Raw genomic sequence first — 12402 nt, 5'->3', positions numbered from 1 at the left:
CCCGTTTCAAAGCGTGGCAGCCACAGCAGTGCGAGGGAGAACTGAGATGCGCTGCAATATTTATGCAGCCATTATAATGCAAATGCACAAGGTACCAGAAAAGCTGTCTGCCTTGGTGCCCAGCCCCTCCGGTCCCCGCACAATGCCAGCAGAAAGAACAATTAGCATGCAAGCGTAACAAAAAGCCTCCGACCACAGGGCAGGCAGATCCAAGAGCTGTGGCATCATCAGGGCTCCGTGGAAATACCCTCTGGTGGGTCACCTCGGACCTCCTGCTCCTCCACAGGCCATTCCCAGGTAGGAAAGCAGGGGGAGATGAGCGTGGCAAAGGTAGGAGCCAGCCACAGCCCCCTGCCTGGGCAGGCAGGGCCTGTGGGCCACGCCAAAGGGCTGGACAAGCAAACAGGCACAGACCTTCCTGGGACACAGCAATTTTTGTGAGGAAAAGGGAGGCGGGTGTGCAAATTCAGATCTGGTGGCCGTAAATCCACTCAGAACGCAGGCCGTCCTGCCACAGGGAAGCCAAAAAGCACAGTCAAGGCCGCCCTGTGCCTCTCCACGTGTTCACCTCCAGCAAAGCATCACTACAGGCTGCGCAGGCACGGCAGGGTGTTTTAAGAAGTTGTGCGACCACACGCAGCAGGGTTCATCTCCGCCCGTTCCCAGCCTCTTCCCGTGTTCTCACGCTGATCGGCACGGCCACGGCGCTAGCTGGGGACGGGCTGCACACCCGCATCTCCCTCCTAGATCGGGCACTTCAGCGGCAGCCACCTTCAACCAGGCTAAAAGCAACTGCCCGGCATTGAATTGCTTTCAACCAGAAATCAACACTGCGTAATTGCAAGGCATATCCATTACCTAGGGGGTCAGCGATGGAAAAATCCTCGGTAATTAAAACCCGCTTTGTGCCAGCGATCGTCGCTTCGCTATCCCCCAACTGCCTTCCCTGAGCAAGGCTCGGTGTCGGAGAACACCCAGATTTAATAGCACGCTATTTGCATTTCACAACACAGCCAAGCCCAAGCAATGCAGGGAAAAAAAAAAAAAGAGGCAAATTAAGGTCAATGGGTAATATCGCAAACATTACCCTCTTTTTATACAACCTGTTACATTTTATCCTGGGAGATTTTGTAACACACCAGGACTACTGTATGAAACAGACTAGAATATGTCTCAGCCAGTACAATTTTAATGTAAACAAGGGCTCTTTTTATCTCTACAATCTAGCTACGACTGGCTGTTTAATCTTCGCTACGGTGTCCTCCCCGGCCCTCTCTCTCACACACACAAACCCACCAGAAAAAAAGACAGAAATACCTCCTCCGAGAGGCAGAGTTGCCTGCAATGAAAATAAGTAGAAGGTATCACAGCCACAGAGGAAAGCAGGCAGTGCTTCACTTAGAAGAGCATCCACAAAGCTGTCCCACAAAATAAAATAAAAAAAAAAAAAAAAAACAAGAGCAAGCCAGGAGCCTCAAATGATTTTGGGTGGGAAAGGCGGAGGGCCAGGCGGGGTGGATGCGGGCTGCCACGGCTCCGGCCCCGCTCTGCTCACCCAGGAGCGGGTCCAGGCCCTAGAAGCGGGGTCTGTGTGGGGCTGGAGGGAGGCAGAGCAGGCAGAGCTGGCTTTCAGGCGCACGCACGGACACGCAAGTTTTCGTCTTTCCTCAGACAGGAAGGAAAACCCGCTGGAAGAGAGACGCGGCTCATTTTTAGCACCTACCCAAATTCTCTCCGCGGCGGTACTACATCTGAGATCTCTCAGTGCAGTTTCGTCTCCTTATCACCTGCCCAAATCATCCCGAAAGGGAGCTGGGTTCTTTGCACGGCTTCCTCAGCCTGATCAAGAAGAGATCACATTTGATCTTCTCAGCCGGAGCGAACAGGAGATACTTTTATGGCCCGGACTCGATGAATATGCATGAGCGTTACGCAGGCACACAAACACACGCCCGCACCTCTTCCACGGGCGTTGCACACCGGCGAGGAGCAGCTGGCCCAAGCAGGATGGCCACACTGCTCCAGCAGCGACACGCGTTTCTAGAAAGCCACAGCCAAGCAGCAAGAAATCCCAGGGTTTCCTAAAAGGCACACACACACACAGCAATCCCCGGAGAAATTCACCCCTGCACAAAAGCTAAGAGAGCACGGAGACTGACAGAGAAAATACCCATCCTGGGAAGGAATCCCGGCCGCGGAAGGCAATTCCTGGAGGAGCACACACCCGTCGGGGCGATCGGTGTCACCACAACAAAGGAACGCCCCTCCCAGCACCTCCTGCCTCACTCACCGACATCTCGGCTGGCACGGGGAAGGGAAAACTCCACCGGGAGCGGCAGCCACAGACCCTACCCTCGCCGTCACCCCTGGGAGAAAAAATCCTGGGGGGGTGTTTAACATCTCTAGAGAGCAGGAGAGAGGGACGCGAGCATCCTCGCTGAGGATGCCTCGGTATTCCTCAAAGGAAGGCTGCGGACGCGCGGAGAGCTTTGTCTGGAATCATCTCTCCGCAGTACGAGATGGCACAGAAAATGAGTTTTGCCCGATGGACGTGTTTTGCCTTGCCACACGTACAGAAATCCTGATGGCTGACAAATATTAGCCTAAATTAAAAGGAATCCAGCTTCAAATTATGAAAATAGCCCGTCATTTTGCTCGCCCAGAACAAAGAATAATTACACAGAAAACCAAGACAGTCAAGCCCAAATCATTCAAAAGGAATTAAGGGGATAAGGGTGTTACTAAAATTAAAACGTATGCACAACAGAGTATTAATAAATTCATAGGATACAGTAAATCTTTCCCAAAACCAAGCTAGGATTATATCAAGATCACCATACAGCATATGCCTGAAATATGGCTGTAAATAAGTGTGACTTAATTTGACCACCACCTACTTTAAGCCCTTGATTTTATAAATAGAAGCTCCCAATAACGCCTAGTGAGATGCATAAGAAAAACAGTTTAGAAGGTAAAAAGGGAAAACAATAAGTAGAAAGCCGAACGCACAAACAAGGAGACAGCAGAAAATTAAAGCCTTGAATCTAATTACCAAAACCAGTTTCATTTGTATTTCAGCAGTCGCAGAAATCTCTGCTGCAGCCACAGCACACCCAGCTACAACTCCTCAGCTTTACTATTCTGCCTCAGAAGCGTCTTTGTGCCTGCACGTGTGCAGGAGCGCACGAAACGCTGGCTCCCCCAGCCCCATCTCGGATGCATCCGTCACAAATCGCTGTCGATGCTTCAGTGTTAATTCAGCTTTGGGATTGTTTTGTCCCACACCTGCTCCCCATGAAGCCCGTGGGGCCGAGCCGCCCCACGCCTCCACGCACCCTCAGTGCCGCCGAACCTCTCCTTGGCGCTGGCAGGCAGCACAGGGAGCCGCTCACCTTACCTGAGGTTACCAGCGCCTCGCAAGCACCTCACAGGGACAGACAGACACCCAGAGCTGGGCAAAGCCAGGCTCCAGAGCCACGGGGACGAGCGGGCAGCTGTCACCCGTCTCCCTCAGGGCCACCTCTGTTTTTGGGGCACCACGGGACGGCGACGCCTGCTGCGAGGGCCCTGCCTGCCCTCACCCCGCTGGGTGCAGGAGGCTCCGGCCGGGCTCCCCCATGCTGACGGGGTCACCGCGCTCCCCCCAGCTCCTCCTCGGGGCGAGGTGAGGCGGCGAGGCTGGGCTTCCTCCTCTCTTTATTTATTTATCCCCCCCTCCTTCCTTCGGGCACCGCCACCCCGACGCGGCACGGAGGAGCTCAGCACCCCAACGCGGCGCCCCCACGGCGCCTGAACCCCCCCAAAACCCCCTCATATCCCCCCCCAAAAAACATCACATCCCCCAAATACCCCCTCGTATCTCCCCAAATCCCCTCATATCCCCCCCAAAATCCCCCTATACCCCTCCAAACCCCCCATATCCCCATAAAATCCCCTCACACCCCCCAATACCCCCTCATATCCCCTAGAATCCCCTCATACCCCCCCCAAAACCCCCTCATATTCTTCCAAAACCCGCTGATATTCTTCCAAACCCCCCCATACCCCCCAAAACCCCTCACACACCCCCAAAACCCCCTCATATCCTCCAAAACCCCCTCACACCCCCCAAAAAACCCTTCACATCCCCCTAAACCCCCCCCATATCCCTTAAAAACCCCCTCACATCCCCTCAAACCCCCCCCATACCCCTCCAAAACCCCCTCACATCCCCCCAAACCCCCCCATATCCCCTCACGGGGCCTCCCCCCCCACCCCCGCCACAGCCCCGGCCGCCCCGTGAGGAGCCGTTGGTGGCCGTTGGGGACCGTTGGGGGCCGTTGGGGGGGGGGCCGGGACCGTTGCGGGGCCCTCCCCGCCTTTGTGCCCGCGGCCTCCCCGGGGCCCGGCCCGCTGTCAGCCGCCACCCGCCCCACCGCCGCCGCCCCGGTGCCGTACCGTGCGGCTCCGCCATCCTCCCGCGGCGCTCTCCGCAACGCTCCCCCCCTCCTTTCCTCGCCTCACAACACCGGCCCCGGCGGCCCCGCTCCGTGCGCCCCGAGCCGTCACGGGACTCCCCGCCCACGGCCCTCCCGCCCGCCGCACCACGGGGGCGGGCGCGGCGCGGCGAGGCCCCGGCCGATGGCTTCCAGGTCACGGCGCCGCCGCCATCTTGGCGCCGGGCGGAAGCGGCCCCCGTTGCCCCTGGAGACGGCGCCGGCTCCTAAAAAAAAAAAAAAAAAAAAAAGCCCAAAAGCAACGGGTGTTTGGGCACAGCCCTGCAAGATGTTGTTTTGGAATCTGCACACGTGAAATAGTTAATGTGGTGCCCTCCTGCTGGAGGCTGAGCTCCAGCCCCAGCCTCCAGCAGTGCTGCTGCTTCTCCCAAAGCCTTCCCAGACACAGACCCGATGTAAAAGACAGACACCACAGTCAGGATCCCTAAATTATTAGCGAAGGTTTCCCTCATATTCAGAGGACTCCTCTTATTGGCCCATACGTTGAACCTGGTGGTATGGTGGCTGAGCACTTCTCCTTAAGAGAGATCCACAGGCAGCAACTCAGTAGTTTCGTGGTCTCTGTTTCCCTAAAAACCTGTACAACCGTGAGAGGATCTTGAATTACTGCAACAAAATTAACGAGCATTTCATAACCTGCATGTGTGGACGATCTGAATGAAGGTTTCGCAGGCAATTTCATTTGGGCATTGCCTCACTGAAATGCTTGGCTTTGCAGCCCTAGTAATGGTCCTTCCACACACGTAATACTCCCTGTCTTCCCCAAAGGACAGCTGTCATTACAGGATCACACAACATCACAGCCCTTCCCTGGGTCATCGGCAGTGCTGGTACCTTGAGGTGCCCAACACAGACCTCTGCCCCTTTCACTCACAGAGGCAGAGGACAGCAGACTGTTATCCTCCACCTAGACCAGCAGTGGAGAGGGATGAGTCCTGGAATTTGGACTATTCACTGGGTACATATGACCATTCCTAAGGCTATTTAGTATTTACACAGTTGTTTCAAGCATGTTTCTACAAAGCAGTGTGATTTATTGCAAGCTAGATCTTACACAATGAACCAAAATAAAGCAATTAATTAGTTAAGCTTGCTTAAGCTGACCACGAGATCAATACAGCAACTTCAGAATCATCTTTGCCTGAATTCAGACACCTCTGATATAACAGCCCTGCTTGCCTTTTCTTAATTTAGTAGCTGCCAGACTAATGAATTGACCCTTTCTCTTTTGTTCATGTGGCCTTTTTACTACCTCCTCCCAACTGTAATTTTTTCTCTATCTCACTACAAGAAATCTCTCTCTCCTCCCCAAGGCAGGCAGCTGCTGCTGCCTCATCCCAGGGCACTAAATTCTAGCTGTTTCTGGGGCAAACCAACAAGAGGCAAATTCTTGGCCAGCCACGCCACAGCAAAGGCCAGCCTCAGGGAAGCTCTGCCCCATTGCCAGGGTGTCCCAGCAAGCACATCCCCTGTACCCCTATCCCCAAGCTTTCCCTTCTGCCCAGCTCACAGCTCTCCCTGGTGCTCCGCTCCCTCCCCTCTGCCTGTGCCCGATCAAGGCTTTCAGACTCGATCACCTGCCTCTCCTTTCTTAGCCTCCAACGCTGCCTCCAGCTTCAGTTCCCCATGCCTTGCTCAGTCTCTTTTGGCCAGTTCTTCATCCGACTTCCTATCCCCCTGACTTTGGTTGTACTGACAAACTGAAATCTGCCATGGCTTCGGTCCCTCCCCTGCTGTCAGTTCCTCGCACAGCCAGTCTCAGCATGAAACTCCTCTAATTCCCAGTTTCGCTTTCTTTGTGAATCTCAGCCTCCTTCCATCGCACCAAAGCTCCAAATTCCCAGTCTTAGGCTTTGCCTTCCTCCCTTCTACACCTCAGCCTACCCAGGCCTTCCTGCCTTGCCCTCTTCCTTTCCCTTCTCTTTAGCCATCAGTTTACCAGAGGCTTGGCTTCGGACTCTTACCCAAGGCTTGCAATGTGTCCTGCTGCTCTGTGGGAGAGAAGCATGCTTTGAAGGCTGATGGCATGATGAAGACCGTTTCATTTTGTGAGCGTCACACTGATCACAGAAATAGCGTATGACTTCAGCGCTGCTTTTCTGTCTTCACCTTGAACGTAATCTTGGCTCTACTGCCTTTATCACGGGTATACAGAGGGTGGGGAGGCTGGAAGAACTGGCACAGCTGAGGAGCTGAAGGGGACAGAGGAATGGTGCGAGGCACAGGAGCTGTGCCTGGGGGATGGACGTGGACACCCAGAGCCATTGGCAATGTCCAGCAGCCAGCGCTGTGACAGAGCAGCCAACAACAGGATCCATCGCATCTGAGAGAGACTCTGCCCCGCCAGAGCAAAAGCTTCTGCTGTTGCAATACAAAGAAGGATACAAAGAAGGGGAACCTCAAAATGTGGTTCTCAGTTAAGGGCTGCAGTACTGTAAGATGTTGCTATTTTTAACGCCTGTTCCTTTTCTGCGTTCAGTCAGGTCTGCTTACTTGAGGGACAAAAAGTTATTTTTGCTTTTTTGCCTCCCGTTGGCTCTACAGAGCAAACACGCACATGGGAAGAGGATGGAGTTTGGTTACGGTGTCTGTGTTCTCAAAACCGAGCAGCAGCATGACTCAAGAGTTGTGAAACTGTCATGTAAAAAACTGCTCTGGGCCTGCCAGCCTTACCTTTGAACTCGTTAGGAACCTATCTGGTAGCAAGGTTTCAGACGCGCTTCCCAGGTCCTACAAGGGCTTCTCCAGGAGGAAAGGCAGGACACACCAACCCTGAAATGGCACATCCAGAATGCCAGGCATGAGAGGAGTTTCCCATATTTACCAGTATGCACACCGACTTTTTCAAGTCTGTGCCGTGTCCTAACTGCCCCAGGCTGGCAGGTCTTCGGTTTATTTAGTGCAAGGGGAAACTGCAAATCCAGCCGGCTATCAAGCAAGCTAATCTTCACTTACACAAACGGAGAGTCAACCAGTTCAAACAATTTATCTTTCAAAGTCAACACTACAAACAAGAGAAACAAGCGAGAGCTTTTTCATTCACAACAGACAATAAACTGTATTTTTGTAGTGTAGATTTCGAGGCAGGATAGTATCAGCTGCTAGAAACTCCTACTTTTCTCTAGTGAAAGACACGGCAAATTAAAGGCTTCGGTTGTCTGTACTTTGAAAAGGGAGAGAGGCTGGAATGAAAACTTGCTTAAACTGAAACAGATGCTGATTATTCCAGCTCCAGTCAGGCTATCCATAAAGAAACCAACATTTCTTGACTTCATTTGATTCTTCTGCTACTTGCAGATCCATTTCTGACATCCCAGGAGATGCCACAAGGACAAAGCAGGATCCAATAGGACATGCGGTGCTGTAGTGGACAAGGCTGTGGGTCTGCAGCACCTGAATTGTGGTGGGCACCCTGCCTACCACTAACCCCCAGCATAATTCCCTAATTCCCAAAACTAGGGGGCAGGAGGGGGTGGGCATTCACAAATCTACTTTAAAACTACAGAGGTTAAGCTCCATTCGTAGTCGAAATGATAAGCCTGTGTTCAGGCACTCTGAATCATGTTCTGAAGAAATCACTTTTTCCATTGACCTCATAGGGACCCTGGGGAGTTGAGCTTTCCAAGGGAAAAGCCACTTCCTCCCCGGGAAAGTGCGTTCGAGCCTGATGTGGCCCTGGGCTCCCCAGCTCCTCGCCCGCCGCGCTTTGCCGTTGGGCTCCGATGCCGTGCGAGCACCGCAGGTCTGCGTGCCTGCAGGTGGTACACGGCATCTCCTGCCCCTGTACCTGTTCCACTTGGCTCCCGCGTCAGACTTCTAAAACTGGCTGGCACCAATACCCTGGCTGAGCTTTCGTTTGCACTGCGTGTCATTTCTTGCCTTCAAAGGTCCGTGAAGATTAGCACCAGGCTGACGGGTAGGGCACGGAATGCAGGAACACGAGTGAGAAAGCCCGAGTTTTCCCCTGCTGAACTTCATAAAAGGCCAAGTCCTGCCTCTGCTCCACACAAAAGAGGGAGCAGACTTCACTTCCCCATTGTCCTCGGTGATCGTCCAGTCCCCCAGAGGCACAACGGTGTGGCAGCGCAGCCTGTGCTTCAAAGGGAGAGCCCGGAGCCAAGCAGCTCTGTACCCTTATCGTTCTCAGCTGATAAAGGTGTGAAGCCGAGGGAAAGAAGCTCTCGCAGAAGCCAAGAAAGGGGAAAGGTCTCAGGGAGTGGTGGCCCTGGGAAGGTCGAACATTTTATTACATGTTTTTCTTCAGAAGTAATCTTAAGAAAAACAACTCGGCTGTGTCCTAAAAGTGACTGGGAGTGGCAGCATATCCATGCTGAGCTGTGTAAAAAGCCAGCTGCCCCATGCCCAGGCAAGTATCACTGCCAGCAGGTTAACCAAGGCCAGAGGCAGCAGCAGTTTTGCTTGGGATTGCATCGTGTCACGGCTGCAGGCTCTGCTGTCTGAAATGTGGAAGAAGATGAAGATCAGCAAGGACCCCGAAAAACAACAACAAAACAAAACAAAAAAACTACAACAACCTCTTCCCTCAAAAAACAAACAAAACCAACCTTAATTCACGGTCTCTCAAAGAGAAAGATTTTCTTTAAAAGGTATTTGGGAAGGGAAAATTGAGTTGGAATAAAATATGTGCCTGTTGGTCTTAATAGCTTCAGCTCTGCTATCTATTTTCTCTCCCTCTTCCAGACTGTCAGCAGGGACTGAGTGTTCTTCTGGAGCCAGGGATGGATTTCCTGAATGGTGACAAATAGCAGTAAAGCCTGAAGTCAATTCCACAGTGAAATCATTATATAAATTGCTCTTTCCTGCAGGAAAGAGATGGATGAAAAATAAAACAAATCAGAAAATAGTATGAAATGAGTAATCTTACGGTTATGGGAAGCCAAAAGCACAGCCCCAGAAACGACGCTGGCTCTGCCAGGCAGCTAGGCATTGTACGGAGCACACCTGTGAATGAAAATTTCGGCTGAGGATTTATGAAAAAAAGAAAAGTCCTGAAAGCAAGATTTATTCAAGCACACGGTGATCTTCCAAAAGGACATCATGAAACTCCCTTTGCCTAGAGACAGGAAAACTAGTCTAGGGAGAATGCCAGCAACCCTAATATTTACCGTTGGTGCAGTAACACAGAGTTGCTTGATCCCAATTGTGTGTGCTGGGTGCTGTACAAAAAGGTTGCTCTGGTTCAGAGACAGAAGACTGAGAATAGGACCAGAAAAATGGCATGCGTTTATTTGTCGCAGACACGGGGAGCATGAGGAAAGGAAAGCAGTCAACATGCTGCCAAGTTTTTTTATAGACCATACGGACAAGGAGAGATCTCTGCGAGATGATTTCTTTTTTCAACACACACATTAATAACGGGTTTGTTGCAGGCTTGGAGGAAGCAGAGGGGTGTTTGAAACTGTCAGAAGAGGGCAGTGAGACTGGTCAACACAGGCTGATCCAAGGACAGAGCTGATATCCTGATAATAAGCTAAAACCCATCAGTAGGGATGGGCTAGGGAAAGAAGGCTCTTGGAGATGAAGGCGTTTGGCAGAGAAGAATAAAGAGAGCTAGTAGCCAGAAAAGGAAGAGGTGGCACAGACAAAGTGACAGGCTAAGAACAATCCTGCATTGTGAGGACAAGGGCTTGGTTATTCGCGGGTTTTCTTTCCCCTTCTTGTTTCTCAAGGGGCAGAGCGGAGTTTGAAAGGAGAACAATACAATCATCTGACTGTGTTAAGAGATTTATGGCCCGAGTTTACCATGTGTTAAAATATTGATTCTGTCTCTAACATATGCTTTAGACATTTACATTATTTTTTTTCTGCATAGAAGGCTGGCTTCTACGTACAAAAGCTGGGACTTCAAAGTAGGATCCAGTGATGCTGGGTAAATACAAAGTGACGTAAGCGAAGCGCAAGTCTCGGATTTTTTCCACTCAATTAAATAAAGATAGCAAGAGAGACACTAAGCAGTGTGTGGCAGTAAGAAGCTGGAATAATTAAACAATAATATGACAGACGGTGCATTTACGGGCAATTACAGCATGCCTCTGCTGGCACTTGAAGGCACAAGGCCAAAGACTTAAGCGATTCAAACCACACAAGTAGAGCGGTAACCTCCTGGAAGTGCCAGCCTGGGCCTGGCAGCCCAGAGCGGGGCTTTTACGGAGCAATGAGGCAGGCAAAAGGCTCCGCTTTTACCGGGCGTTATGGCTAGAGAGAGAACAGAAAGAGCAGCTGGACAAAAAGCTGTTTCTGTGTCCCTTGGATAACGCATTTCCAGGCACTTGTGTGTGCCCAGCAGTGGAAGACAAACCTGCACGCTGAGCGAGGACGTCTCCTTCGTGGTGGACTCGGGAACAGCACCGCGTCACACAGCAGAGTTAAAGCCGTTACATTCAGCAAAGTGAACCAAAAGAAATCACTCGTCTGTCAACTGCCTCCTAAAAACAAGGACTGGGTTAAACATCATGCTCTGGAGGCATTTGTGGTTCCCCCAGGGAGTCACCGAGGCTTTCTGCTCCGGGGACAGCAGCACCACCCTGCTGCCTGGACGGTGGGCTCTGCACCCTCTGGTACCACTCAGCACCTTAGGGGGACAACGGCATGAAATCTACACACCTGTACCTTCATAAGCACTTGTATGAATTATTCGACACGCGTTATCCAGGCTGGTGCACTGCATTTCTGACCCCATCAGCACATGCAGAGGTGAGACAAGCTCTAAATGTTTGGAAAAGAAGAGAGAGATCTGCCTGGAAAGCAAACACAGACAGGTGTTGTTAAAAGCGTCTTAAACTGTCAACAAAGCACTTACTTAAACTTAGCACTGAGAGATGGGCAATTCTCATGAAAGCAGGGATATTTTTAAACCCGCCGTGTCTGGAGTTACATGGCTATATGGGACGCTCAACCGGAGTTTTGCTTTTAAAGGACTCAATTCCAGACTTTCTTGTTGTATGAAAAAAAATGGAAAACATGAACTTGAAAGGCTCAAAAAACAGAATACAAAAAAAAGCATTTAAAATGTATAAAGACAAAAAACAAGCCTTGTAAACAAATGGAACCGGCCATATTGCTTCACCTACATGTTTTGGGTTCTTTTCTTCTCCTTGGTAAGAGAAGATATTTCTCAAGACTTAAAATAAGTGTTGTTTTGTATCTGCAGGGCTTTCAGCAAGCGGCTGCCACATTATGAAACTCTCCGGATTCCAGCAATGCACATCTCTGCTGCCTGCTGTACTCAGAATATCTGGGAAGAGGAGGAGGAAAACAAGCTTATCATTTATAAAATTATTGCTGGTTTTGTGGTTGTGAGGCTTTCTGCAGCGTACAAGAATAACTTGTTTGCGACATCAGTACAACGAGGATGGAACCTAGTGCGTTGTCCTTGTCTGGGGTGGTGCTCTCACACTGGCAACAAAGGCCTTTTCCAACCAACCTGAGTGATTCTACGATTCTGTGATCTGAAGGCCGAGTCTCAGCACTTTAAAAAGCCACACGCAGTGAGGGCACAACTTGAGATGTGGGTATCACCACACAGCCCTGCTCCGAGTTCCCCAGGCACCTGGGAGCCACCTCTAACTACGCTTCCCTTTGCAGAATAAGACCAGGTAATTGAAAAACTCACGTCTTGTGTTGTTGTTCTTCCAACAAGAGCAGAACTAGGTCCTACGTGCCATGCTTTCCCCTCCTGCTGACTGTGGTTGTCACTGCTCTACTGAACGAACGCTGGCCTGACTCAAAGCTAAGCCCATCACTGCTTGTAAAGCACCTTGAAAAGGGCGACACCAAGCTCCAGACAATGCCCATGCCTCTCTCCTCTCTCTCATCCAGTCCTTACAGTCCTGAAGATGGCAACTGTTTTTTCCCCAATGGAAAGAGGTGTCTTAAAAGCAGACTT

General features: G+C 51.2%; 1 protein-coding gene across 1 annotated transcript in view; it reads right to left on the bottom strand.

The window, feature by feature from the left end:
• Positions 1–4558, bottom strand: part of SHOC2 (SHOC2 leucine rich repeat scaffold protein) — a 62226-nt gene extending 57668 nt beyond the window's left edge. Inside the window, exon 1 of the mRNA XM_084289822.1 lies at positions 4438–4558. The gene's annotated coding sequence lies outside the window, so the exon portion shown is untranslated. The remainder of the gene's footprint in view (positions 1–4437) is intronic.
• Between the last annotated feature and the right edge of the window lie 7844 nt (positions 4559–12402).

This window comes from Netta rufina (genome assembly GCF_964035555.1).
Source record: "Netta rufina genome assembly, chromosome: 7".
Lineage (NCBI taxonomy): Eukaryota > Metazoa > Chordata > Aves > Anseriformes > Anatidae > Netta > Netta rufina.
Note: the sequence above shows the minus strand (reverse complement) of the source record. Positions and strands in the feature narration are given on the sequence as shown.